The following is a 27,884-nucleotide window of genomic DNA, read 5'->3' as shown; positions in this document are numbered from 1 at the left end:
TCAGAATGGGCTTTTGGAGGAGGTGTCTCTGAATTCATTTTTCAATATGCTATAATTGATATATATATACATATATATGTATGTATGTATATATATTTTGTGGGATGTAGAGAGGTAAGAGAACATTCCAAGTGATGAGGTATATTCCAAAAAAGGAAGAGTTCTGGAGATGGTTAACAGCCCCCTGCTAGTTTGGGCATAAGATTGATCATGAAATTTTGCACAGAGGCTGGAGAGAATCATATCTCTGGGTGTTGCATTCGAGACAGTTTTATCCTAAAAAGAGTGCATGCCAGGAATTGATAGAACCAACGTCTCTTTGGGACTAGGAGTCTTGCCGCAGTGTGCCCACTGCACAGTGTTCAAGACAGGCTGGGTGTCGCAGCAGCTGTTAGAAAGGTAAGAAGGACATTAATGCAGAGAGAGAACTGCCCATCAGAATTGAGTGGGGGTGAGAAGAGGGATTAAAGAATCAGAAGGTAAAATGACAAAAAAAAAATTGAGTGAATGAAGAATTAGGAGATGAATAGTGAACCAGAAATAACTGGATTCTCTTTTCCTTGAGAAGAAGGCATGAATGCTATGAATTTAAATAGGGACGTTGAAAGGACAATAACTTTGAAGATGAAAATATGCACCTGTCTTATTTGTTGAATGGTACATGTCTTATTGGTTAAAAGTGTGGCTGTTTAATTTGAGGAAGTAACTGCTTCTTATACACCTACCTAATGTTTTCTATTTATGAAAATTTAGCCATTTTGCATACTAATAAGATCAATGAGTTAATGTTTATTCATTCTACTGACTCTAAGATGTATGCTGATTTCTGTGTATGTTATAAAACTCTCATCTTCGTTAACCACATGTGCAATGCTGAGCTACATGTTTCTATATGGTCATTGTGGTGACTTTTTAAAACTTTTTTTTTTCAAACTAGGACTCTCAAACTATTGTTTTGGGTATCAATCTCCCTAATCCTTTGCTTTGTTAAAGAATGACCAGAGGACCCGTCACTAAGAGAGACATTTATACGTTGCAGCCTATAGAACTAGATTAAAGATGGCAAGATTACTCACCTGGGTAGTGTGGCTGTCTTGCCATATGTACATAACCCAGGTTTAAGTCTGGTCCCTACAGCACTGGGGGAAGCTCCAGTGTGATGACTATCTTTCCCTCTCGCTGTCTATTTCTCTATCTAAAACACTTGACTCAAAGCAATGAAGCTTGGGCAACTGTAATAACAAGAGAAAAATAAAGGAAGAAAGAAAATAAAGAAGGGAGGGAGGAAGAGAGGGAAAGGAGAGAGAGAGGTAGGGAGAGACGGGCCAGGCAGTGACAGGCCAGGCAGTGTGGCTGAGTGGACATGTTACAGTGCTCAAGGACCCAGGTTCAAACCCCCGGCCCCCACCTGCAGGGGGAAAGCTTCACGAGTGGTGAAACAGAGCTGCAGGTGTCTCTCTCTCCCTCTCTCTCCCCTTCCCTCTGAATTTCTCTGTGTCTCTATCCAATAAATAAAACATAAGAAAAAATTAAAATAAAAAAGGGAGAGGTGGAGGGAGGAAGGAAGGAGAGAGATAAAGGTTAGACTGATGGGGCATATAGAATAATAGATGGGGGTGGCAGGCAGTGGCACGCCTGGTTAAGTGCTCACATTACAGTGTCCAAGCAGCCAGGTTCAAGTCCCTACTTGCAGGGGGAAAGCTTCACGAGTGGTAAACCAGGGCTGCAGGTGTCTTTCTTTGTCTTTTTCCATTGCTATTTCCCCCTCCCCTCTCAATTTTTCTTTGTATCAAATAATAAAATATATAAATAAAATTAAAAAGAAAAAGAAACAATAATCAAGTGAAGTGCTTTAATCTTTCTTTCTTAACCTACCTCAAAGTGAGAGGCCCTTTGCTAAGCTCCTAGGAGCATGAGCTTTGGAGTCAGACCTACCTGGGTTAGAATCACAACTCCGACACTTCCTCACCAAGTTTCTTTGAGTCAGCTGTTTAATTTGTATGAGGCTGTTTCTTTACACTAGGAAAAAGGAGGGGAAAAAAGGTGTGAAGGAGGTGAGTATCTCATGTAGTTATTGTGAAGGTTCATTTAGATCAAGTGGGTAAGGCATGTTGCATCCTGCCTGGTACGGTCGAGATGAAGGGCACTTGGGTTGCCTTTAGGTCTTGTGGAGGCAGTAATGTTTGTTGGGGAAAGAAGCTCTGACTTGTGTAAATGTTGGTGCTGTTCATACGTTGGCTAATGTGCATTTACACAGCAATTTGTCTTAAAACACAGGAATACAATACAAATATAAATGTATATATGTATATATATTACCCAGGAGATTGCAAATCCATGCATTAACAGAGGTTAATAAGAACTGTCAAGGTCATGTAATCTCAGCATCTTTCCCCTAGAATATTTGGTATTCTGCCAAGAGCAAAGAGCTCCCTACATATTCATGGAAGTGCTTTTGTTTGTTTGTTTTGCCTGTTAGGCAGTGGGAGGATGTTGATCATCATTTCTCCTTTGGCTAATTCTGCTTCTAAGACCCCTTCTGTTTCTGTCCGTGTTGGTCATCACACCAGGTTCCCCTGCATTGCTTGATGCTGTGGTCTATTTACATAATCACTGTTTTGCCTGAGACCTGCCCTGCCTGCAGGGCACTGGTTTAACCCCCACTGGTTAGATGGAAGCTTGCTATCTTCTCTCCACCCACTCTCCTACCCATTTCCTTTTTCTGGCCTGCCACTCCCACCTCAGAAGGTATAAAGCCATTTTTCTCTGATCAGTAAAAGCGATTACATTGTGTTCCAGCTCCACCACGAGCCCCAGAGTCTCTCTCTCCCGTGACGCTAGCCCAGCAGGAGGAGATACCTTTATTTGGTTTAATTGAGAAGTCAAGTCACCAATCATCTAGCTCTTTAAAGAAATTACCGCTAGTCATTTGATTTCTATATTGCAAATATAGGTTGATTCCTCCTGACAACTTTATGTCTAGGCTAAATATGTATACAGATGACATGGTATATTGGTTAACTGATTAAAAAAAAAAAAGGCTTTTGGATCTGTTCGGTTAGTCTACTAGAAAGAAGATACGCTACTGCCCAGAATTGGGAACTTTTAAACCTCGTTAATGTGACTGATGTAGCCACTGCTGTGCGTGAGCCAGGGACCCTGTCTCTGCTTCACTCCCAGGGCTTTAGACTGGCTTTGGCTGTGGCCAGCCCTGACCTACTAGAGGACGTTCTCCTCAAAATGTCAATGGAATGTGAATCTGGAAATCCAGCTAAATTCTATCATTTTCTGTGCAAGTGCTCTTGTGTCATGATTTCCTCAAGGTCACGGTTACCCAAGATGTCAATAACTCAAATTCACATTTAGAAATATGCAAATGGTGTTTTCATTTTTGTTTGCTTTCTCTCATCAGATGTTTTCAGTGTGAAAATTTTGCTTGGACTGTGTTGTGTTGTTTCAGATGCTGACATTTAAAAAAACAAAAAAAGCCAGATCTAGAGAAATGAAGCTTTGGGATAAACTTCCTCCGAGCAATAAGGAGGATGATTATGCCCATAATGTTGTTGTGACTTTTAAATGTCATTTAGGATGGTCACCTGCTGACATACGAGTAGTCACTGAGGAGTTTATTAAGCCTGCATTTTGCAGGATACTTTTTCATTTTCTTCTCATGTTTTCTGTCACTAATGGTGAGAAGCGGCACTCTCCCAAGGCATGATTTATTTATTGGCTTGAACAGACTTTCTAATTTAGTTTTTCATTTGCCACAGTCACATCTTGGACTGCAGGTGTGTATAAAAAAATGTATTGGTCCCATGAAAATTTTTATTTAAAAGGAAGCCTTTATTATTCATCAAGCCACCTAGACCTGTGAGTACTCTTCATATTTCGGGGTCTGGTAGATTTTGGGTCACTGGATTGTCCAGTGTAGTGAATCCGCATAGCCATGCATCAGTTCACTTAGGTATGCTTTATAGAAATCGTCCTCCTCAGGTTGGGCTGCGGTGCACTTGGTTGAGTGCACATGTTGCCATGAACAAGGACCTGGGTTCAAGTCTATGCTCCCCACGTGCAGGGAAAACCTTCATGAGCAGTGAAGCAGGGCTGCAGGTGTCTCTCTTTCTCTCTGCCCCCCCCCCTTTGCAAACTCTGTCTTGTCAGATTGAAAGAAAGGAAAAAAGGAAGAAAGGAAGAAAGAAAGATGAAAAAACTGGCTACTGGGAGCAGTGGGTTTGTGGTACAAGCCCTGAGCCCCAGCTATAATTCTGGTGGCAATGAAAAAACTTGCTGCTCTTCAAACACCTCCCTCAGCCACAGATGGTTCTTTCACTTAATAGGTCTGAGCTGGGTCTTAGGAATTTGAGATTATTAATTTTTCCTCTATGCTTATTGCTTGGGCTCTGCCCAAGCAGATAGAACATCCCGTCCTGTTTGCTTAGAAGCACATTGCCAGGTCTACCAGTTGGAGAGGAATTTAGACAAGGACATGAGTGTTAGAAGGTAGAGATGGCTGTGGGTCCACGGAGTACCAGTTCTACTTAAAAAAGTTTTATTTGGGGGCGGGGCTGGTTGGTAGTACAGTGACTTAAGCATGCATTCTGCATAATTCCAGTGTTCCAGGGGACTCCCCCTTCATATATGTCCTGTCAGTGTCCATGTCCAGTGGAGAAGCAATTACAGAAGCCAGACCTCCCACCTTCTGCACCCCATGAAGAATTTTGGTCCATACTCCCAGAGGAATAAATAATAGGAAATCTTCCAATGGAGGGGATGGGACACTGAACTCTGGTGAGGGGAATTGTCTGGAATTGTACCCCTGTTATCTTACAATCTTTTAAATAATTGTTGACTTGCTAATTAAAAAAAAAAGTGCAGGTTCAGGTTCAGGCTCCACTTGCAGGGAGGAAGCTTCATGAGTGGTGAAAAGTGTGTGTCTCTCTTTCTGACCTTCCCCTGCCCTACTTCTCTCTTTCTCTATCATAAGGGGAAAAAAAAAATCTCCCTCCTTTGATCCTCAGACATGCGCATTTCGTTGCTCAGGCCTGCCTTTTCATTTTCACAGAGAGACAGAAAGAGGGGAAGACACTACAGCTTCTTCTGGTAACAGTACACCTCCCTTGTGGTGCTAGGGCTCACTCTTGGGTTGTGTGCACTCTACTCAGTGAGCTAGTTCTCTCTTACTCCTTGTTTCTAAGGTTTCTTATTTTTTAATCTTTTTATTTTATTATTTATTATTGAATAGAGTCAGAGAGAAATTGAGACGGGGAAGATAGAGAGGGAAAGAGACAGAGAGACACCTACAGCCCTGTTTCACACTCATGAGGCTTTCCCCCTGTAGGGGACCAGGGGCTTGAACTCCGGTCCTTGTGCACTGTATTGTGTGTGTGCTTAACCAGTTGCACCATCACCTGGATGTGAGATATTTCTCTGAGCAGGCAAATATTTTAATCAAAAATGGATTTTTATTAAACTCAATGTCACGAGGCATCAGAAAAAATAACTTAGTTGTAATGATTTAACAGTTAAAGTATCTTCTCAATGATGTCTTGTTAAGGACCTTTGTACAGTTGCCTGATATAAATTACAGATACAGCAGAAGCAATGTTTAAACAAAAGCATTGGCCTATCCTCCTAACATGAATTAAGGACTTTAAAGAAAAAAGACATCAGTGTTTTTGTAAATCAGTGATCTCATAGGTAAATGGCCTTATCATTGCTGACTACTTCTACCCACTCATTTCTAATGATTAACTCATTTTCTGATGGAGTTTGGGCCTAGCCTTTGTATCGCTCTGTGACACTGCAAGATAGCTTTCCACTACTCACCTAAGACCCTTGCAGTCTTAAAGAAAAAAAATTGGTTCAGGCATATTTCCAGAAAATAAGCATAGCACCAATATAGTTATGCAGAATTGGTGTGCAGCCTAACATGGTCAAACCTAGCCTGTAAGACATAAGGTTGGGGAGATAGCTGGGAACAGGATGTTACTGGGAATTTCTAGAAGGTGATTACAGAGATCATTGCCACTGAGAATCTGGGGACCTACTGACTCTAATGAAGAAAACATGATGGGGACTAGAAACTGTTTAATCAACAGACACATGTTGAGTGTGTCCTAGATACTGGTAGGAGATACGAATGTGTGATGAGTGTTTGTTGTTCGCCAAATAAAGTCACGGACAGGCCGGCGAGGGGAGAGATGGGCACTACGGTTGCATTACTGATAAGCTATTCTGGGAACCAAAGGGAGAGAGAAAGTCCTAATAGTAGGGAGGATTATGATGTCCTAGGACATTTGCCACGATTCTGTTGTTTCCTCTTTTGCCAGGGCTGTACCATTCCAAGCTGGCGTTTTCCGTGGGGAGGGGGGGAACCCACAGATAGGAGAGAGAAGGACTACACAGTACTGGAGCTTGCTTCAGTGTTGCAGGGGTCAGGCTTGAACCTGGCTCAGGCTCATGACAGAGCGGGTACACTCTCCAGACAAGTTGTTTTGGTGGCCTCTGCTGTAAGTCTTTTACGAGACAGAGACATGCATCTCCAGCACCGCTCCAGCTATGTGATGCTGGGGATCAACCTTAGAGCCTCCTGCCTGCAAGGCACACACATCCCACCACTGAGCCACTTCCCCAGCCTCTCCCTCAGCTCCTGAAAGAGAAATAAGAATTGACTTGTCAGAGGAAGGAAGGAGGCAGGAAGTGGAAGGACTGTTACGTGAGTAGGATAGAATCATGGTGTGGTAGGCAAGTTCTGGAAAAAATTAAAAATATATATTCATATGGAGGGAAGGGAGAGAAAGAGAGACAGAGAGAGAGAGAGAGAGAGGGAGAGAGAGAGAGAGAGGGAGAGAGAGAGGGAGAGAGAGAGAGAGAGGAGAACTACTCAGTTCTGGTATTGGGCTGTCAGTGAGAAGTCCTGATGCATTTGTGCATAGAAAAAAATATGCTGGGGGGGCACCTGGTTGAGTGCACATATTACACTACATAAAGATCTCGGTTCAGGACCCTGGTTCCCCCCTGCAATGAGGTAAAGCTTCACAAGTGGTGAAGCAGGGCTGCAGGTGTCTCTCCCTTGCTCCCTCCCCCTGCCCTCTCAATTTCTCTCTGTCTGTATCAATAAATAATAAATACATAAATAAAATTGAACAGAAAGAATGGAAAATATGCTAGGGATGAGATGGTGGAGCACCTGGTTAAGCAGACGCATTATAGTGTTTAAGGACCTGGGTTCAAGCCCTCTCTCCCCACCTACAAGGGGAAAAGCTTCATGAGTGGTGAAACAGGGCTGCAGGTGTCTTATCTCTTTGCCTCTCTGTATCTCTTTTCCCTCTCCATTTTTCTCTGTCTCTATCCAATAGTAAATACAATATTTCAAAAAAGAAAAGAAAAAACATGCCATGACTCTTTGGAGAATCCAGTATGTACAGAGTTGGAGATTGAAGCTGAAGCCATGTGCACCCAACTCGTGAGCTCTGCCACTGAAATAACTTTCCCTACTGGAAACTTTTCAGTAACTGTGTTCATGGAGTCAGGTTTCTGGGATGAAGGGTTGAAAAGTAAAGCCATGGCCATGGGAGGCCAGTCAGTGGTGCACCTGGTTAAGCACTCACATTATAGTGCTTAAAGACCCGAGTTCAAGCCCCTGGTCCCCCCCTGGAGGGGGAAATCTTCACAAGTAGTGAAGCAGGGCTGCAGGTGTCTCTGTCTCTCTCCTTCTCTATCTCTCTCTCCCCTCTCAATGTTTCTCTGTCTCTATCCAATAAAAAAATAAATAATATTAAAAAAAAAAGAAATCTCAAGCCATGTAGGTAGATTTGGGTTGAATGTGCCTCTTCTAAAGACTTTGGGTGGTGTGTAGTCACCTTCCCTCTGTGTCTCTGTCCCCATGCTCCTCCCTCTGGCTCGGTGCTCTCTGTTCAGAAAGCTGCATTACAAATACTCTACCTACCCACCTCCTGTTCTCTCTAGTCTTCAGTTGAATGGAAGGTGATGGAAAGGGAGCAGTGCAGAGTCACTGGTGTCCTTTCCGTAAAATCATGCATTAGCTGGGTTCCTTGACTGAAGGAGGCCAATGCCTTTTGTTTTCCTTTTTGCTGTCTGTCTGTCTGTCTGTCTGTCTATCTATCTATCTTTTCTTTTTTCTTTTGCCTCCAGGGCTATCTCTGGGGCTTGGTGCCAGCACTACGAATCCACTGCTCCTAGCAGCCATTTTTTCCCATTTTATTGACTAGGACAGAGAGAAATTGAGAGAGGAGGGAGAAAGACAGACACCTGCAGACCTGCTTCACCACTCATGAAACATTGCAGCTGCAGGTGGGGAGCGGGGACTTGAACCCGGATCTCCTTGCTTGGGTCCTTGGGCTTTGTACTATGTGCGCTTAACCAGTCCGTGTTCTCTAAGGTAAAACTGTTCTTTGGAGCTGATTCCTGATACTCTTCTTGGGGAAGTTCTAGTTTCTATTCTATTATTGACAGACTGCCCCCAAACTCAACAGCTTAAACATAACTATTACACCCCAATTTCTGCAGGTCAGTAACCCACATTCAGAGTAGGAGTCTCCAGGCTGGCTGTGATCACTGCAGTTTTATGTGAAGGCTTGCTCGGGGAAAACTTCACTCATAAACTAATTCATGTGACCGTCCGCTCGATGCAGTCCCTTGAGGACAAGCAAAATGATGGCTTCATTTCCTTGCTCCATATGCCTTTATTTTAATTTTTTCAGTCTGTTTCATCAGCATGGGCAAGGGAGGAGGGACACAGTTGGGGCAGGTAGGAGAACTGTCACAGTGGTGTAGCCTCTTCTTAGATAGAACATCGCGTCCTGTTTGCTTAGAAGCATATTGCCAGGTCTACCAGTTGGAGAGGAATTTAGACAAGGACATGAGTGTTAGAAGGTAGAGATGGCTGTGGGTCCCTTTAGAAGCCACAGAGTACCAGTTCTACTTAAAAAAGTTTTATTTGGGGGCGGGGCTGGGTGGTAGTACAGTGACTTAAGCATGCATAGTACTAAGCACAAGGACCCACTCAAGCATCTCGGTTCAAGTCCCTGGCTCCCCACCTGCAGGGGAGGTCACTTCACAAGTGGTGAAGCAGGCCTTCAGGTGTCTGTCTTTCTCTCCTTCTCTCTGTCTTCCCCTCTTCTCTTAATTTCTTTCTTTCCTACCCAACAACAATAGCAATAACAACAAGGGCATCAAAATGGGAAAAATGGCCTCCAGGAGCAGTGGGTTTTATAGTGTAGGCACCAAGCCCCATCAATAACCCTGGAAGCAAAAAAAAAAAAAAAAAAGATTTATTTCGGGAATCAGGCGGTGGCACACTCAAGCACATGTATCACTAAGCATAGTACCTGGGTTTGAGCCCTGCTCCCCACCTGCAGGAGCAGTGAAGCAGGCCTGCAGGTGTCTTTCTTTCCTTCTGTTCCTCCCCATCTCCCCTCGATTTCTTTCTGTCTTGTCAAATAAAACAAAAAAGGATAAAATGAACAAACAAAAATGGAAAAAATGGCCAACAGAAGTGGTGGATTCATAATGCTGGCACTGAACACCAGTGATCACCCTGATAATAATAATAACAGCAATAACAATAAAGATTTACTGTATATGTGATAGAGATGTTTTTTTTTCTTTCCTCCAGGGTTATTGCTGAGGCTCAGTGCCTGAACTACAAATCTCCTGCTCTTGAAGGCCATTTCCTATTTTGTTGCCCTTGTTATTGTTATTGCTGTTGTAGTCGGATAGTACAGGGAGAAATCAAGAGAGGAGGGGAAGATAGAGAGGGGGAGAGAAAGACAGACACCTGCAGATCTGCTTCACCGCTTGTGAAGCAACCCCCCCCCCCGCAGGTGGGGAGCCGGGGGCTCGAACTGGGATCCTTCTGCCAGCCCTTGCTCTTTGCGCCAAGTGAGCTTAACCCGCTGCATCAGCGCCTTGCCTGGCCCCCCCCGATAGACAACTTTCATGGGTGAGAGAGGAGGAGAGAGAAAGTACAGCACCACTCAGATAGACACACTACTGAGGATTTACCCAGGAGCTCCAAGCATAACAGTCCCGTGCCCTGTAGCTTGAGCTGTTCCCAGAGCTCCCTCTGCAAGTCAGAATTCTGCAGCCTCCTTTGTGGTCCTTCTAAAGCCTGCCCCTTCTTCATACTGGAAATAAACCTTCCATGACTTATTTTGTGCTATGTGGACCATCTGCCTACTGCTAAGTCTCTGACTCATGCAGCTAATATTCCCAAAGCGCAGGGAAGCCACTGAGATCCTGGTTTTCTTCATAAGGACATTCTCTGTGAGGGTTTGAGGCAGGAGAGTCACGTGTTCAGTGAGGACAAATGGCTCGTGGAGGGAGGGGGTGAGAGAAACGGCAAACTTCTAGGCAGAAGGACTGAGTCATGAGATTACTGGAGTTCAGGAAATGATATACAAATCAGTGACAGCTGATATAATTGAAGGGACATGTTTACTACATTTAGAATTAGAGGAGGAGGGGAAGACAAAGAGGGGGAGAGAAAGATAGACACCTGCAGACCTGCTTCACTAACTGTGAAGCAACCACTCCCCCCCCCCCGCAGGTGGGGAGCCAAGGCTTGTTTTATTGTCGTAGTTATTATTGTTGATGTCGTCGTTGTAGGGTAGGACAGAGAGAAATGGAGAGAGGAGGGGAAGACGGGGGTGGGGAGGAGATAGACACTTGCAGACCTGCTTCACTGCTTGTGAAGCGATTCCCATGTGGGTGGCCGGACTGGGGCTTGAACCGGGATCCTTATAGCCGATCCTTGCACTTTGTGCCACGTGCGCTTAACCCGCTGCACTACCGCTGACTCCCTGGGTAACTATTTTAATTGTCCAATCTGCATTTTAAGATTCCTTTCATTAAATATTTTGAAGTGTTTTTCTACTGCCTTGGGAAAAAACCATTCTGTTTTGCCTTTCCCCGAGGATTAGACTTGTCAGAAGAAAAGCTCTCTGTCATCTTATTGTGGTTGATAGGAGAAGGAGTACAGGCAACTCCCAGACCAGGGGTGTCAGGGTCCAAAGGTGCAGGGTTAGTGTGTTCAGTGTGGAGACTAGCTCAGTCTGGTTTATTGTTCTATTGTTCTGTGAAGGTCTCCGTGAATAGACCTTGCTCATTTCTAAAGTCTGTGGTGTATTTTCATTAAATTTTTCCAGTTTACCCCTCCACCCCATTTCATTTCAAAGTGTGTGAGATTTTTACATTTGGGCAGTTTATTCCTTCAGATATGGACATTTCCTTGCAGTATCCTTACGCCACGGGGAACTTGATCATACAGTAAACTCCCCATCTGCAAGATTTTTGAAAAAAAAAAAAACTACACATATACGAATATTAAAAAAAAAAATCCTTGGGAGATAGAACTATTTCTTAAAAAATATCTTAATGGGGGCCAGGTGGTGGCACATTTAATTGAGCACATGTTACAGTGCGCAACAGTGAGCTTCTCGAGCGGGGAAGCAGGGCTGCAAGTGTCTCTGTGTCTCTCTTCCTCTCTATCTCCCCCTTCCTTCCCTCTTGATTTCTGACATTTCTTTTTTATTTCTGAAGCAACACAAACACTTTATCTTTTAAAAAATGTATTAGTGACTTAATATTGACTTACACAATTTTAAGATAACGGGTGTAATTCTGCACCGTTCCCACCACCAGGATTCTGTATCCCAATTCCCTCCATTGTCTTTAGAAGCAGACTTGACTTGGAGGACAGGATGGAGAATTTGAAGCTAATAATCAGGATTGAGGCCTGGGTGATCGGTGGCACCAGTCACTGGACGAAGAAGCAGGAGGAGGTAGGGACTGAAGTGTGACATCTCTCTAGTCTCAGACTGCCGCTTGTTCAGCCCCACCTAACTCTGTAGACTTGTCAAACAGGACAGCTTCAGTCAAGGAACTCTGATATAAACTAGGCCTGAAGGCAGGCAAGCTTTCTCTGGAGAAAATATTACTTGGCTCCAAAGCATTCCAGCCAGTAGCTTCTATCTGTCCGTACAACACTTCTGAACATTTCTGTATTAGTTTTCTGACAATGCTGCCACAAATCACCACAAACTGGGTCACTTAAATCAAGAAACATGTATTCTCTTATGGTTATGGAGACTTTCAGTGTGAATGAAGGCATCAGCAGGCTTTGCTCCCTCTCAAGACTGCAAAGGGAGAATCCTTCCTCGTTGCTTCCTGTGTCCTCATGGCTACCATTAATCTCTGCTTTTCCTTGGCTTCCTGGCATGTCACAATAGTCTCTGTATGTTCATGGCCTCCTTTTCCTGTGTGCTTATTTCTGTGTCTTCAGATGACACCAGCCCAATTTAGACCTTTACTTAATTGCAATCTGGAAGACCTCATGTCCAAAGAAGGTCAGGTACACAGGAACCCAGGATTAGGATTTTTATGTATTTGTGTATGCACATGTGTGTGAGAGGGGCATACTATTTAACCCACAGTGGTTTATCATTGGTTCATCCTGGAATTTAGAGCTTCCTGCAAAAGCCAGTCAACTGTGTATTATTTGTTGCTTCTGGCATGGCACCTGTACTTCTCCACTCATTGGTAATAGGAAATAAAAAATGACACACAACATATGGCCCATGTCCTAGAAACAACTTTATGATTTACTTGGGGACACTAAGAATAATCCAGGATTAAGCAAGAAAATGAACATAGCAGCACAGATACTGTGGTGGGCATTGGGCATATGTGACTGCTGTCAGGCTACCTCGCGTGGTAGCTGGTAGACCTTTACTGGAGAGAAGGAAGCTGAACATCAGGAGTAAATAATTGGCCTTGGGGCTTGAATCAAGGTTTGTTTGATTCTGCAATCTGTGATTAAAAAATAGAGTTATGCAAGCCAAGTAAGAAAAACAAAATCCCAAGGATATTTTTATTAGTCACAGACACTAGGCTTATAGAGAGAAAGAAATTTGAAGAGGAGTGAATTGCATCTTTAAAGAAGGGTGGGAATTGAGTTGAAAAAAAAAAAGCCAAGAAATGATTCTTCTAGGTGATATGAGTTGTAGGATAGCAAAGGTGTGATGATAAGAATATATGAAATGTACTTAGGAGTCCACATATTCTATAATACAAACCCAGGATGGATAGCACTTGATACATTGATTTTTATATGGAGATCATAAAGCAAGAAAACATAAGACATTTTCAGTTCTGAAAGTCACATGGTGAAGTATTAGTGAAGTTGGACTTGATGTGAAATCATTTTCTCTCCTTTTTTCTTTTCTTTTTTCGCCTCCAGGGTTATCACTGGGGCTTGGTTCCTGTACTACGAAACCACTGTTCCTGGAGGCCATTTTCCTACTTTTTTTTGTTGCCCTAGTTGCTGTATTTATTGTTACTGTTGTCATGCTGTTGTTGTGGGACAGGACAGAGAGAAATGGAGAGAGGAGAGGAAGACAGAGAAGGGGAGAGAAAGATAGACATTTGCAGACCTGCTTCACTGCCTGTGAAGCGACTCCCCTGCAGGTGGGGAGCCGGGGGCTCGAACCGGGATCCTTAACCCATCCTTGTGCTTTGTGCCATGTGCGCTTAACCCGCTGCACTACCGCCCAGCCCCCCCCTTTTCTTTTAGACAGTAAATAGTAATTCAATTTGGAGAGCATGAACCCTAAAACAAGTCACATATTGCTACCAAGAATACATGACAATAGTTAACATTTTGGCATATTTCCTTCTAGTTATTTTTTAATTATCTTTATTTGTTGGATAGAGACAGTCAGAAATCAAGAGAGAAGTGGGGAGATAGAGAGACAGAGAAACACCTGCAGCACTGCTTCACCACTCACAAAGCGTCCCCCTAGCAGGTGGGGACTGGGGCTTCGACCCCGGGTCCAGTGTAACATGTGCGCTCAACCAGGTGCGCCACCACCCAAACCCCTCCTTCTACTTTTTAAAGTTGCATCTGTAATCATGTTTGTGTGTGTTTATTTTATTAACCTCATGGGTAATCAGAGTGTAGTCACCGCTTTGTGTTTCTCTACTGTAGTCTATATATTAAACTGTGTCATCATAATCATAGTTTTAAAAGATCTAATGTGCTATACTTTAATTTTCCGGTTCCTTATTTATCATTAATAGCTAAATTTTAAAGAAACAACTTATACTGCAGCTCTCTTTGTTCAATACCAGTTTCTACATCTATAGACTGGGCTTCTCTGGGTGTTAAACCTCAGTGTCCTTGAAGTACAGAAAGAGAGAGGGTTTATAATAAGTAGGGATAGCTTTTCTTTTAGTTTCTCTTCTCTCTCTCTCTTTTTTTTTTTAACCAGAGCACTGCTTAGCTCTGGTTAATTGTGGTGGGGGATGATGGTTAGGGTGGGTGGATATTGAACCTGGGCATGAGGGTCTTTTTGGATAACCACTATGCTATCCACCCACACCCAAGGCCAGGCATTTTCTTCCCTGTCCTTTTATAAACTAGATCCTCACTTGAGCGTCTGACTGGCTCTGTAGCCTCACTCTTATCCTGAAAGCTCCGAGGCTGAGATATTTAGACATTTTTCTCTTGGAGTCTTTCCAAGCAGTTTGCTATTTTATTCTCTATTTGTTTTTCTTAAGCAACTAACTAAATAAGAATAACATTTCAGCCTCCTTCCACTCCCAATAGCATCCCCCCCCCCAGTCTGTATCACGTCGGCCTACAGTTTAACCATGGGGGGTGCTTCTGAAATTTCAAAGTTAAATACAAAAGCACAGTTCTGAGAAGGAGCCAAGTTCTGCAGCCAAGTTGGAAGAATAAAACTTTAAAACAGCTCTTCTGTCACACACTTGAGAAGGGGAGGCGGGCTCTGCTATAAATAAGTCACATTCCATTTCTATCTCGTCCTTGCTGTCCTCTTGGGTGAGGCTGTTTTGTATATAGTTTTTCGACGGTCCACTCACCCCTTCCATCCTTCCCTTGGACGCCTTGTTTTGCTAGCTGTGCCCTGGCTCTGGAGTTTCAGGCCCTGTGGGAGGTGGCCTTTTCATGGTTCCTCAGGCTTAGGTGTGATGAGAGAAAGTGGCTGACTGATTAACAACTGTGCTTTAGTGGGGTCATTTTTAGTAACTGCCCATATTTGCTTCCTAGTTGTTATAACACATTACAGGGGAAAAAAATCAGTTTATTCTCTGACAGTCATGGAGGTTAGAAATAAAAAAGAATGAGCAGACAGAGTGGCATTCCTTCCGGAGGGCTCAGAGGTATGTTCGCAACAGGAGGTTGTGACCTTCTTTAAAATATTTATTTAAGGAGTCAGCCGGGTGGTGGTGCAGCGGGTTAAGCACACTCGGCACAAAGCAAAAGGACCAGCTTAAGGATCCCGGTTCGAGTCCCCGGCTCCCCACCTGCAGGGGAGTCGCTTCACAGGCTGTGGGTGAAGCAGGTCTGCGGGTGTCTGTCTTTCTCTCCTCTTCTGTCTTCCCCTCCTCTCTCCATTTCTCTCTGTCCTATCCAACAACAATGACATCAATAACTACAACAATAAGACACCAAGGGCAACAAAAGGGAAAATAAATAAATATTTTTAAAAAATATAGTTTAAAAATATTTATTTGTTTCATTTGTAGGACAGAGAAAAATTGAGAAGGGGAGTGGAGGGAGAGAGAGAGATATATAGATAGATAGATAGAGAGAGAGAGAGAGAGAGAGAGAGGGCCCCTTAGCTCTTCTTCACCGCTTGCGAAGCTTCTTCACCCCTGCAGGTGGGTACTGGGGGCTTGAACCTGGGCCCTTGTGCATAATAATATATGCGCTAAAGTAGGTGCACCACCAGCAGGACCTGTAGGAGAGAGAGCTAGGGAAATGCACTCCCTGCAGTCGGAGAGAATGTGGTAACTTTCCTGACGACTCACTTTCCACCACCGGCACATTCTGGCCGGGAGTTCCCACACATGACGGCCCACAGAAGGTGCACGGTAGTGTTGGCAGTAAAGCCGCCAAGGCAGAGTGTGACCCCGGATGCGAACTGGCTGAGGCCAAGGCAGAGTATGACCCTGGATGCTAACTGGCTGAGGCCAAGGCAGAGTGTTGTCGTTTTTGACGGGTTAGGTTGTTTTCGCCGGGCTGGCTTCACGGGCGGGTAACAGACGACCAGGGACTCATAGTTGAGCTGTAGGCAGTATCTCTTTATTCATGCAGGGCGCAGCACAATCTAAGCCGAGCTAAGCTAAACTAAAGTATAGTAAAACTCACAATGCTGTCTTTATATATACTTGCCAAGTAGGGTGGAAACAGGATGTGACATAGAGAGGGTGGAGAGAAAAGTGACTGGTAAAAATCAGAGTGTGACAAGGAGGGGGCAGATTAGGCGAGAATCCTATCACTGAACCACAAATGCCCTGGAGGGAGGGTGGAACTTGTTAACAGTAAATAGAATGAAGTGGTTATGTAAATAGAATAGTGTTAAGCAGGGGGGATTTAAACCAAATGAAACAGAAAGGGTCTCATGCATACCAACAGAGTGTGACCCCGGATGCGAACTGGCTGAGGCCAGGGCAGAGTGTGACCCCGGATGCCAACTGACTGAGGCCAAGGCAGAGTGTGACCCCGGATGCCAACTGACTGAGGCCAAGGCAGAGTGTGACCCCGGATGCCAACTGACTGAGGCCAGGGCAGAGTGTGACCCCGGATGCCAACTGACTGAGGCCAAAGCAGAGTGTGACCCCGGATGCCAACTGACTGAGGCCAGGGCAGAGTGTGACCCCGGATGCCAACTGGCTGAGGCCAAGGCAGAGTGTGACCCCGGATGCGAACTGACTGAGGCCAGGGCAGAGTGTGACCCCGGATGCCAACTGACTGAGGCCAGGGCAGAGTGTGACCCCGGATGCGAACTGGCTGAGGCCAGGGCAGAGTGTGACCCCGGATGCGAACTGGCTGAGGCCAGGGCAGAGTGTGACCCCGGATGCGAACTGGCTGAGGCCAGGGCAGAGTGTGACCCCGGATGCGAACTGACTGAGGCCAAGGCGGAGTGTGACCCCGGATGCGAACTGGCTGAGGCCAGGGCAGAGTGTGACCCCGGATGCGAACTGGCTGAGGGCCAAGGCAGAGTGTGACCCCGGATGTGAACTGGCTGAGGCCAAGGCAGAGTGTGACCCCGGATGCGAACTGGCTGAGGGCAATGAACCTCTCCAAGGCAGATGGTGAAGGCTGTCAGTGAGGAGTTGCAATGAAAGGCATTATTAATATCCCCTCCACTGCCTTCCTGAAAAGGAATGGTTACTAATGATAAAAAAGAAAAAGAAGTCTTCTGTGACTGACGAGGGTTGATTTCATGACAGGAGTCAGCAAACCACTTACTCTTGAGTCTTGTCTGTCCTCTCATCAAATGTTATTTGGTAAAGATCTTTAAAAAAACTTTTAGCTCTGAGTTGGGCGGTAGCGCAGCGGGTTAAGCGTACATGGTGCAAAGCGCAAGGACCAGCGTGAGGATCCCGGTTCGAGTCCCCGGCTCCCCACCTGCAGGGAAGTCGCTTCACAGGCGGTGAAGCAGGTCTGCAGGTGTCTATCTTTCTGTCCCCCTCTCTGTCTTCCCCTCTTCTCTCCATTTCTCTCTGTCCTATCTAGCAATGACATCAATAGCAACAATAATAACTACAATAAAACAACAAGGATGACAAAATGGAATAAATAAATGTAAAAAAAACTTTTAATCTTTTTTCACTTTTGTTATTATTATTTTAGATAGAAGAATTGAGAGGGAGTAATATATAGCAAGGAAAAAGAAATATCAGTGTTGTTTCACCACTTGTGAAGCTTCCCCTCTGCAGGTGGAGACTGGGACTTGAACCTGGGTCCTTGTGCGTGGTATCAACCAGGTGAGTCACCACCCAAGCTCCCTAATTTTTTTTTTAAGATACAGAGAGTGTGAAAGAGACCACAGCACTAAAGCTTTCTTCAATGTAGGGGGGGGCCTGGCTCAAATTTGGACCATCCACATGGCAAAGCAGCGCACTGTCCCAGTGAGTGATTTTGCCCACCCTGCGTTTCAAATTTTGATATTGTTGGGGAAAAATCAAAAGAGGAGCCATACTTTGTGCTGTGGCAAAAGTATGTGAAACTTCAGGGCTTCAGAGTTCGTACATCACGTCTTATGGAAATACTGTCACAGTATTTATTGACCAAGTGTTCCATTTTTTTCTTACCTCTTGTGTTGCCACAAAGAGTGGTTGTGACAGAGATCAATCATATTATCAGCAAAACCTAAAATATGACCCTTTACAGAACAGTGTGTATCCTCTGTTTTAGAGGAGTTGGAAGAAACTTAGCAAAGCATCTGCAGACATCCTTGTTGGGACAGTTGTTTCCATAGGAGCCAAGACCCAATGAATTGGAGCAGTGCTGACTCTTTGCCAGGATTCTGCTTACTGGAGAAGGAATATATATAAAGGATTTTGGAAACCAGGAGACAGACAGTGCTGTTCATCATGCATCAGGGAGCCAGGTGTACCTAGTTGAGTGCACAGGACCTGGGTTCAAGTCCCCAGTCCCCACCTGCATGGGAGAAGCTTCACAAATGGTGAAGCAATGCTACAAGTGTCTCTCTTTTCCCCTTGCTATATACTACCCCCTCTCAATTTCTTTCTGTCCTACCAAATAACAAAGGGAAAGAAAAAAAAAGAGGTGGGGGGTGGGCAGCGGTGCACCTGGTTAAGTGCACATAGTACTAAGTACAAGGGTCTAAGTAAGGGAGTAAGGATCTGGGGTTGAGCTCCAGGTTCTCTGCCTGCAGTGGGGATGTTTCACAAGTGGTGAAGCAGGTCTGCAGGTGTCTTTCTGTCTCCCTTCCTTCCCTTTCCTTCTCAGTTACTTTCTGTCCTATCCAGTAAAATGGAGGTGGGGGAAGGCCCCCAGGATGGCACCGAGCCTTAGCAATAATCCTGGATAAAAGAAAGAGAGAAAGAAAGAAAGAGAGGAAAAAATGGCCACCAGGAATATGGATTCATTGTGCAGGCACCAAATCCCAGTAATAACACTGATGACAATAAAAATACCAACAAAATAATGAATAATAAAACATCAGATCAATTCTACCATTTATCCCTTCATTAGTGTTTCCTTTATTGAGGGGTCACATAGTTTGCTTACAGTAATAGTTTTTTCAGAGAGATTTTGCTTGTTTTTGAGTAAAAGTAAGCCTATTGAACTGCTAGAAGCTCTGGCCTGCATGTTCTGAAATATTCCAGATAGCAGTTTAAGTGCTAGCTACCAACTTTCGGCCTCTGTGTCCAGATGGCTCTGCTTTCTCCACGACCTACCTGGTGCAGGCACTGGGTCAGTGCTTCGACACATGCTAACAGCACTTTTGCTTTGTTCAGTCTGCTTATGAGGAAAGAACTGTATAGTGGTTATACTTTTACAAGCAAGAAACCACTTCTTCACAGACCACAGTCTTTCCCCAGGACCTATGAAGAAGAGGTCAACCCACTGGGCAGCTGCTTAAGTGTGTTTTTCCTCTACAACAGCAGGGTGACCTCATCCTCAGAAGCAAAAATAACCAGAGTGATAGTTTTGGTCAACGTTTCTGTACCTTGGCTGTTGTTAATAATACTGCAAAGGACATAGGGATGCAGGTGTCTGTGTGAAGCTCTGATTTTTATCTCCTTGAGATTTATACCCAGGATCATGTACTAGTTCCATTTCTAAACTGTAGAGGAACTTCAAACTGTTTTTGTTGTTATGTGCGGGCCACGGAGAAGAGAGAGAGGGGGTCCTGAGCGAAGAGGAAACACAAATCTTTATTTGCGCTGGCACCTCAGAGTTGGGTGCTAGAGAGGCAGGTTGGACCACGTGGAGGTAGCGAAAATGGCCGCCTCACGCAGTAACCTTTCCTGCGTCTGAACACTGGAGTGAAGCGCTGGCAAGAGAGCAAGGTGCGGAAGAAGAAGGGCTTTTATAGGAGTAGGTTTCGTGGGAATGGGAAGGGGGAGGAGTAACCATAGCACTCCAGGATAGGATGATAACTCTCGTGAGAATGGGAGGGGAGAGGAGTGACCAAAGCACTCCAAATATCGCGGGGATATAGACAATGTCCTGAGGGCACAACATGGCTGAACAGGCACTCCGAGAATGTCCCAACTCTCGAGGGAACTAGCAGTAGCCTGAGGGGACAACATGGCAGATGTGACTGCATTGGCACAATTTCCCAGCATGTTTTTATAGTGAATGTACCCAGTTCACACTCCCACAAATTACTCCCTTGTCTCCACATCCTACTTACACTCACTACTTCTTGTCTTTTAGTAGTCACCATCACAGGTATGCCATGAGCCTTACTGAGGCTTTGATGTATATTTACAAGCACCTAATATATATACAAACTGGTTATTTGTCAGGCTAGCGATGTTAGAGATAGATGACCCAGGAACCAAGCTCATGGCGGTGAGGCAGTTCAAATCTTTATTCATCCGAGCGCCCCAGAGTCAGGTGGTAGCACACCTGGTTAAGCCACGTGGCACAAACCACAGTGGCCGGTGTCCACCTCCCAGTCTGCTTACGTACCTCCCCAGGCCAGAAAATGCAAGAGGCAAGTTGGAAATGGAAGTGGCTTGACAATACAGTACATGCTTAGGAAAGGGGTGGAGAAAGGTGAAAGGGTGCTGGGAAAGGTTGGGACTTCCTTAGCAACTGTTGCTAGGGATTTAACTGGTAGGATTAATAATACCCTGCGGGGGATTAGGGAGGAGACCTTGTAAGACAAAGCAGAAGATTGATATGTAGACAATAAAAGAGCGGACCATAGTGTCAAGGAATGCAGGGTGGAGCAGGGGGAGCTGGCTTAATGTTTTAAGGAATGCCAGGCTCCTGGAGGCAGAAAAATGCAGGGTCCTTTGTGAGGCAGGAAGTCTGATAAGATGAGGCAAACCTTGGGGGTTCTCGTGTCCCCCTCGCTCGACCTCTCAGTAGAGAGAGAGACTGACAGGATAGATGCACCCCTCAGGTCAAGCCCCGCCAGGCTCTACCACATCCTCACAATTTTCCTACAGTTATTTGTTGATAAATGAAAACATATCTGCACACAAGGCAATATTTTTCAGACCTAAAAGAAGGAACCCTGCTATTTGAAATGATATGGGTGCATTTGGAGGATATTGTGTTACACAAAGTAAGTTAGACAGAGCTCTTATTGTATATCTTGTGGAACTTAATTTAAAAACTCAGGGGGTCGGGCGGTGGCACACTGGTTTAAGTGTACATAGTGCTAAGCACAAGGACCCACACAAGGACTAGGATTCGAGCCCCCAGTTCCCCACCTGCAGGGGGGATACTTTAAGAGCAGTGAAGAAAGTCTGCAGGTGTCTCTCTTTCTCTTTCTCTCTCTCTTTCTCTTTTTTGCCTCCAGGGTTATTGCTGGGGCTCAGTGCCTGCACCATGAATCCATTGCTCCTGGAGGCCATTTTTTTCCCCATTTTGTTGCCATTGATGTTGTTATTATTATTTTTGCCATTGATGTTGTTGTTGGATAGGACAGAGAGAAATTGAGAGAGGAGGGGAGACAAAGAGGGGAGAAAGAAAGACATCTGCAGACCTGCTTCACCACCTGTGAAGTGACCCCCCTCTGCAGGTAGGGAGTCGGGGGCTCCAATTGGGATCCTTACACCGGTCCTTGCACTTTGTGCCCTGTGCACTTAACCCTTAGCACTATCGCCCAACTGCTTCTCTCCCTCTCTATCTTCACCTCCCCTCTTAAATTCTCTCTGTCCTACACAATAAAATGGAGGGGGGAAGGCCACCAGGAGCAGTGGATTACTAGTGCTAGCACTGAGCCCCAGCAATAATGCTGGAGGCAAAAAAACCCCCGAGAACAGAAAAGCATTGTCAAAGGCTGGAGTGGGGTAAAGGAAGAGATGATGAGGTGCACCCTTTCCTTCCTGAGAATCTAACATACAGTGTAGCGCATGGTTAATAATATAATACTGTAGACTTGAAATTTGCTAAGAGAGCAAGGCTCAAGCTTGCTCACAACACAGCACACACAAAGACAACTGCACAGGTGAGGGGCTAACATGACTGTGGTGAACAACTCACAATGCACTCACATATCACACTTCATGCTTTCACTGTCTTACTGATTTTAAAACTAAGCCTTCTGAATCTGCAAAAAAAAAAAAGTTTTCTTCCAGTACTCCATATTAGGTTTATAAAAGTTCAGTGAAATATTCAATGCAAATGCTATTCAGCTGCGCTTGGCCAATGAGGAAACTGAGGCTCAGAAAGGTGAAGAGACTCATGAAGGGTCAGCTGGCTTTCTGCCCAGGTCCTTGACTTCCCGCGAGTTCCCTGTGAGGTCTGGTCAGGTCTTCAGCAATCTGGCTGAGGTCTGTGTGTCTCCAGGAGGCCAGGTCAGGTCTTTGTAGAGCGATGTCATTACGACTGACTGAGCAGAACGTGTCGCTATTTAGATCTAGCCTAGTGCTGGCCACCCTCTGATCTCCAAAGGCAGACTTCACATTCTTTGTGTTTTTTTTTCTCAGGGTGCGGGGAGGGCATTGCATTAAAATTGTGATGGTGTTGCATAAAGTGTGCTGCTGAATCCCTTTCTCTGCCTCAACACCACATCTGTTGCTTGTGTTTCAGCCCAAACAAAACAAAGCAAAAACAAAAACATAACTAAAAATGGATTCTTGTTTGTGCTTCTCTTGCCACATGGTTCCAAATGGGGAAAAGCAGAATGCGTGGGTTCTGCTTAGGAATAATAATAATAATAATAATAATAATAATAATAATAATAATAATAATAATACTGGATAGACAAAGGCATCTTCAAAGATCTCCATTCTTAAGACAGCTGCACATCGTTACAGTGGCTCAGCCTGGGCACATTTTAAATTCCAGAGATCTTTCAAGAGCACATTTGACACTGTCTAGGTTTTGCCCCAAGTCTCTATACATTTTGTTAAGTCTTCATTGCTGGATGCACTTCTCTACTTCATGAATCCTTGGCTACCTTCTCTTCTGTATCTTGTGTGGGGGCAGTCTCCTGCTTGTTGAACATGACTGCAGACCCAATGCCTGCTCTTTCTACAAACTCCAAATGCCCGTACCCAGTTACCAAAGTGACATCTCTGTTTGAAACCACGACTCTCGCTTTGCCTCCCTGAACATGTTCTCCTTCTGGGATTTATCTAGTGGTTGGTGTAGCATCATTTACCGGGTTAGCATCCTAGTGAAAACTTGAACATCACTCTTGGTAAGAATCATCACACTCATGTCTCTGTTCCATGTAAATATGTTTATGTTTGTATGGCTTACGTTTTCTGTGACCCACCTGTCATATTGTAAATACTTGGCACTAATCTGGCAATAAATAAATGTTTGATGGACAGACCTATTGATTAAACATTCCTAAGGCATATTTTAGATGAGATTTAGTGTCATGTGACTTCTCACTGTAGGCAAATTGTATTAACTCAAGCTTTGGCTTAAAGATAAGTAGTTTCAGTTTGATGTAGTCCCATTGATCTATTTCTGCTTTTGTGTTCCTTGCAATTAGATTTGAACTCAGAGAGTTCTGCCTGTGTTTTTCTCTAAGTATTTGATGGTTTCTAGCCTTACTTCTAAATCTTCGATCCACTTGGAGTTTGCTTTGTATTTGATGAAATGTGGTAGCCCCATCTCACTCCTCTGAATGTGTCAGCCCAGTTTTTCCAACACTATTTGTTGAACAGAATCTCCTTTCTCCATTTGACATTTTGGGCTACCTTGTCAAAAATTAGATGTGAGTCCTGATTTCTGGGCTCTCAATTCTCTGCTGTTGGTTTGCCTCTCTATTTTGGTTCTGACACCTGGCTTTTTTCCTGCATGGCAGAGGAAATCACCACTATAACAGAGACTCCCACAGAGTGGGAGAAAAATATGTCATTTATTGGGCAGAAGACTGATAGCCAAAGTACACAAAGACTCACCAAACTCAACCATAAGCAGACAAACAACCCCACTGAAAAATGAGTGGAATATATGGGCAGAATTTTCTGATTTTCTCCTGAGATCCAAAGAGCCAATAGATCTAATAAAAACAATACTGAGATAGCACTTTATGCCTGTGGGAATGTCCCATGTTAGAAAAGACAGAAGCACCAACTGTTGGAGAGGCTGTGATGGAAAAGGAACTCCTCTGTATTGTTGGTGGAAATGGAAGTTGGCCCAATCCTTATGGAAAACAGTCTGGAGATTCATCAGAACTCTAGAAATGGGTCTATCTTATAAAATATAAGACACATATATATATCATGGTTATTTCCCCAGGGAAAGCAAAAATATCTGTGCATGAAGACCTTTGTGCACCAATGCTCAAAATAGCACAGTTTGTAATAGCTCAAACTTGGAAGGAACCCAGATGCCCCAAAACAGATGAATGGCTGAAAAAGCTGTGGTACTTATACACGACAGAGTACTATGCAGCTGTTAAAGTGATGAGGCCATTTCTTTTGCAGGATTGTGGTCAGAACTTGAAGATACCATATTGGGTGAGACAATTTCAGCAGGAGAAAAACCAGTACTGAATGATCCCACTTATAGGTGAAACTTAAGAATAAAGGACAGTAAGGGAGTGCAAAAGGTGATACTTGGAGGGGTGTGGTGTATTGCATCAAAGCAAAGGACTCTGGGGAAGCATAAAAAGGGACAGAATGAAGGGATGCTGAGTCCTGATATGTCAGTCAACAAAGATGACAAGCAGTGCTTGTGTGTTGAAGAATAGACTGTAAACCATTAACCCCCCAAATAAAGTCAAATTTGTAGTCTCTCTTAGCTTTGCAAACTGATTTTTCTTAGGAATTATTGACTTGGCCACTCTTCACATGTGACAAGTCTGCTATCAGTTCACACCTTTTCTTTCTTGCCTCTTCTTTCTCTATAAAATTCTTATTTATGAGAGATAATAGGAAAGAATCAAAAATAAGAATATCAATCCATACTTTTCTTAACTATCAAACCTATATTCCCATCTTGTTTTAATATTGCATGTTTCTCACCTTTTATGTTACAATTCAGACAGCTTCTTCCTTCTTATTTTCTTTAGGTTCTTTTTCGTATTGAAGAAATGATTCATGTTTAGTGTCCAACACTAGCCATCATAAACACATAGGAGATGAAATGAGTAACCCTATCCCCTAAGTCAGGGAGCTATGAGTCAGCTCACTTCTGCAATACCAACTTTTGTACCTTTTGTTGCTGCTGTTGTAGACATATCTTAATGATGTTTGAGACCTTCCGTTGGGTTTGCTACCTCACTGAATTTGTTCTGTTTACTTTCTCTTCTTGCACCCCCACTTTTTTTCTTATTTTCCAACTCATGTATTTCAGTTCTCTCTAGGCCACTTATAAGTGAAATCATTCCATACTTGTTCTTTCTTTTCCTTCTTGAACTCTCAGATAAGAGAACTAGCCCCCAATTTCCTCAGATGTTCTCTAGAATCTCTTCCTTCTCAGTGATGATACAAAAAAAAAAAAAAAGGTTTCTGGTCACAAAAGTTCTAGGTCTTTTTTTAAAAAAAATATTTATTTATTCCCTTTTGTTGCCCTTGTTGTTTTATTGTTGTAGTTATTGATGCCGTTGTTGTTGGATAGGACAGAGAGAAATAGAGAGAGGAGGGGAAGACAGAGAGGGGGAGAGATAGATAGACACCTGTAGACCTGCTTCACCGCCTGTGAAGCGACTCCCCTGCAGGAGCCGGGGGCTTGAACCGGGATCGTTATGCTGGTCCTTGTGATTTGCGCCACCTGTGCTTAACCCACTGCACCACCGCCCGACTCTCCTGGGTCTTGTTTTTTATGAGAATATGGACCAAAATTCTTTATGGGGTGCATAAGGTGGGAGTTCTGGCTTCTGTAACTGCTTTTCTGCTGGACTTGGGTGTTGGCAGTTGGATCCATACCCCCAGCCTGTTTCTATCTTTCTTTTTAAAAATTTTTATTTATAAAAAGGAAACAATGACAAAATTATAGGATAAGAGGGGTACAACTTCGAACAGTTTCCATCACCAGAACTTCGAATCCCCTCCCCTCCCCTGATAGCTTTCCTGTTCTTTATCTCTCTGGGAGTATGGACCCAAGATCATTGTGGGAGGCAGAAGGTGGAAGGTCTGGCTTCTGTAATTGCCTGTACTCATCACAGTGATAGCTGCTGTAAAACCCAGGATTTGAAAAGAACCCCAGTCCAGTGGCAGAGCTACTGAGAGGATAAGGGATCTGTGGTATATGTGGGCAACAGAGTACTCCCCAGATAGAAGGTGATGGGGACTGGAAAACATTAATCCCCCAATAAAGAAATTAAAAAGAAAGAAAGAAAGCAGGAATGGGCACCCAGTTCTCTATGACAGCGGGACAAAACAGTTAGTGGTGGTTGAGGTGTGCTGGCAGCTTTGTGGGGAAGATGTGAAACTGTACCTTGGAGGCTGCAATGGTCTTATAAATTATTATTTCCTAGGGGACCAGGCAGTGGTGCACTGGGTTAAGCACGTATAGTATGGAGCACAAGGGCCTTTGCAAGGGTCCCAGTTTGAGCCCCTGGCTCTCAACCTGCAGAGGGGTCGCTTCACAAGTGTTGAAACAGGTCTGCAGGTGTCTATCTTTCTCCCCCTTTCTATCTACCCTTCCCTCTCAATTCCTCTATGTCCTACAGAATGCAAAAAAAAAGGCCATCAGAAGCTGTGGGTTTGTAGTGCTGACACTAGAGGCAAAAACAAGTAAAAAACAGCAGACCATATGGCAGTAAGATGGGTTCCCCAATCTAATACCACTGGGGTCCTTATAAAAAAAGGAACTTTGAAAACTGAGAGTATCATGAGGAGACAGGAATTATGCTCTCTCAGGTCAAGGAATGACCAGAAACTGAGGGGAACAGCCTGAAACAGAGCCTTCCTTAGAACATTTTTTGGGAAGTGGATTCTTGCCTGGAGTGCAGAATTGAGACGGTAGGCTTCTGTTATGTAAGCGCTCTGTCTTGGGCAGCCCAAGGAAACCAGTTATCCACCCCCCACCCCCAATCTTCATGGCAGACATGATGAGGGTGTTCTAGAGGATCCTCTGCTGGGTGGAACTGAGGGCTGGTGAGCAGAGCACCTGGCCTGGGTGCCAGTCTCAAGGTTCTCATAGTTTTCTGGGAATCCTAAGCACCAGAAACTCAGTACGCCCAAAGTGAAGGCAGCCCTCTCTAATCTTCTTCTTCCCTTCTCAGGTTCATGTCAGCACACCTCACCCACCGCTAATTGTCGTCTCCCGCCACCTCAGGAAACTGGGTCCCATCCTTAACCATCTTAATCTCCTTCATCTTCTCTCTTTTGAGTTCTTGGATCAGCTGGAATAAACCACAACTTGTTCATATTTCACCCTGCATTTTTTTTCTCTTAGGCCCCAGCTTTGAGTGAGGTTGCCCCCTCTCCATAGTCCCCTCAGTTCTTCAGGATAAAACCTTCCCTGATTCCCCTCGCCTCATCTCCTACGCAAGACTAATCTGTCTTCTTTTGAGAAGTGGGAAGATCTAGCACCGTCCGACTCTCATGACTGCATGGAGAGAACCGGCCACCCAGGCAGGGGGCTCCACATGAGCTCAGGAAATGTATCCCTTGTCCTGTGGGCTCACACACGGCCTGGCTGCTTGAGTACTGGGACAGGATGCGGGATGCCTGGAGGCGTCAGTGCACAATGGTTAGCACACAGCTTCAGATGCCAGCTTCACTCTGACTGCAGGCTTGGTTCCTGCTGTGCCACTTACTGGCTAGGGGGTTTCTTAATCCCACTCATCCTCCTCCATCTGTGGGCCTGTAAATAGAAAGAATCACTGCTCTCCTCTTGGAGGGAGTTGCAAGAACTGAACAATTTAATACACAACAAGAGGGAACCCATCTCCCCAGAGCCCTGCCCCACTGGGGAAAGATGGAGACAG

General features: G+C 44.4%; 1 protein-coding gene across 7 annotated transcripts in view; it reads left to right on the top strand.

Annotated features, from left to right (window-relative positions):
* Positions 1 to 27,884, top strand: part of RGS6 (regulator of G protein signaling 6) — a 461,089-nt gene that overhangs the window by 684 nt on the left and 432,521 nt on the right. The gene's annotated exons all lie outside the window — the stretch shown is intronic.

This window comes from Erinaceus europaeus, chromosome 16, assembly GCF_950295315.1.
Source record: "Erinaceus europaeus chromosome 16, mEriEur2.1, whole genome shotgun sequence".
Taxonomy (NCBI): domain Eukaryota; kingdom Metazoa; phylum Chordata; class Mammalia; order Eulipotyphla; family Erinaceidae; genus Erinaceus; species Erinaceus europaeus.
Note: the sequence above shows the minus strand (reverse complement) of the source record. Positions and strands in the feature narration are given on the sequence as shown.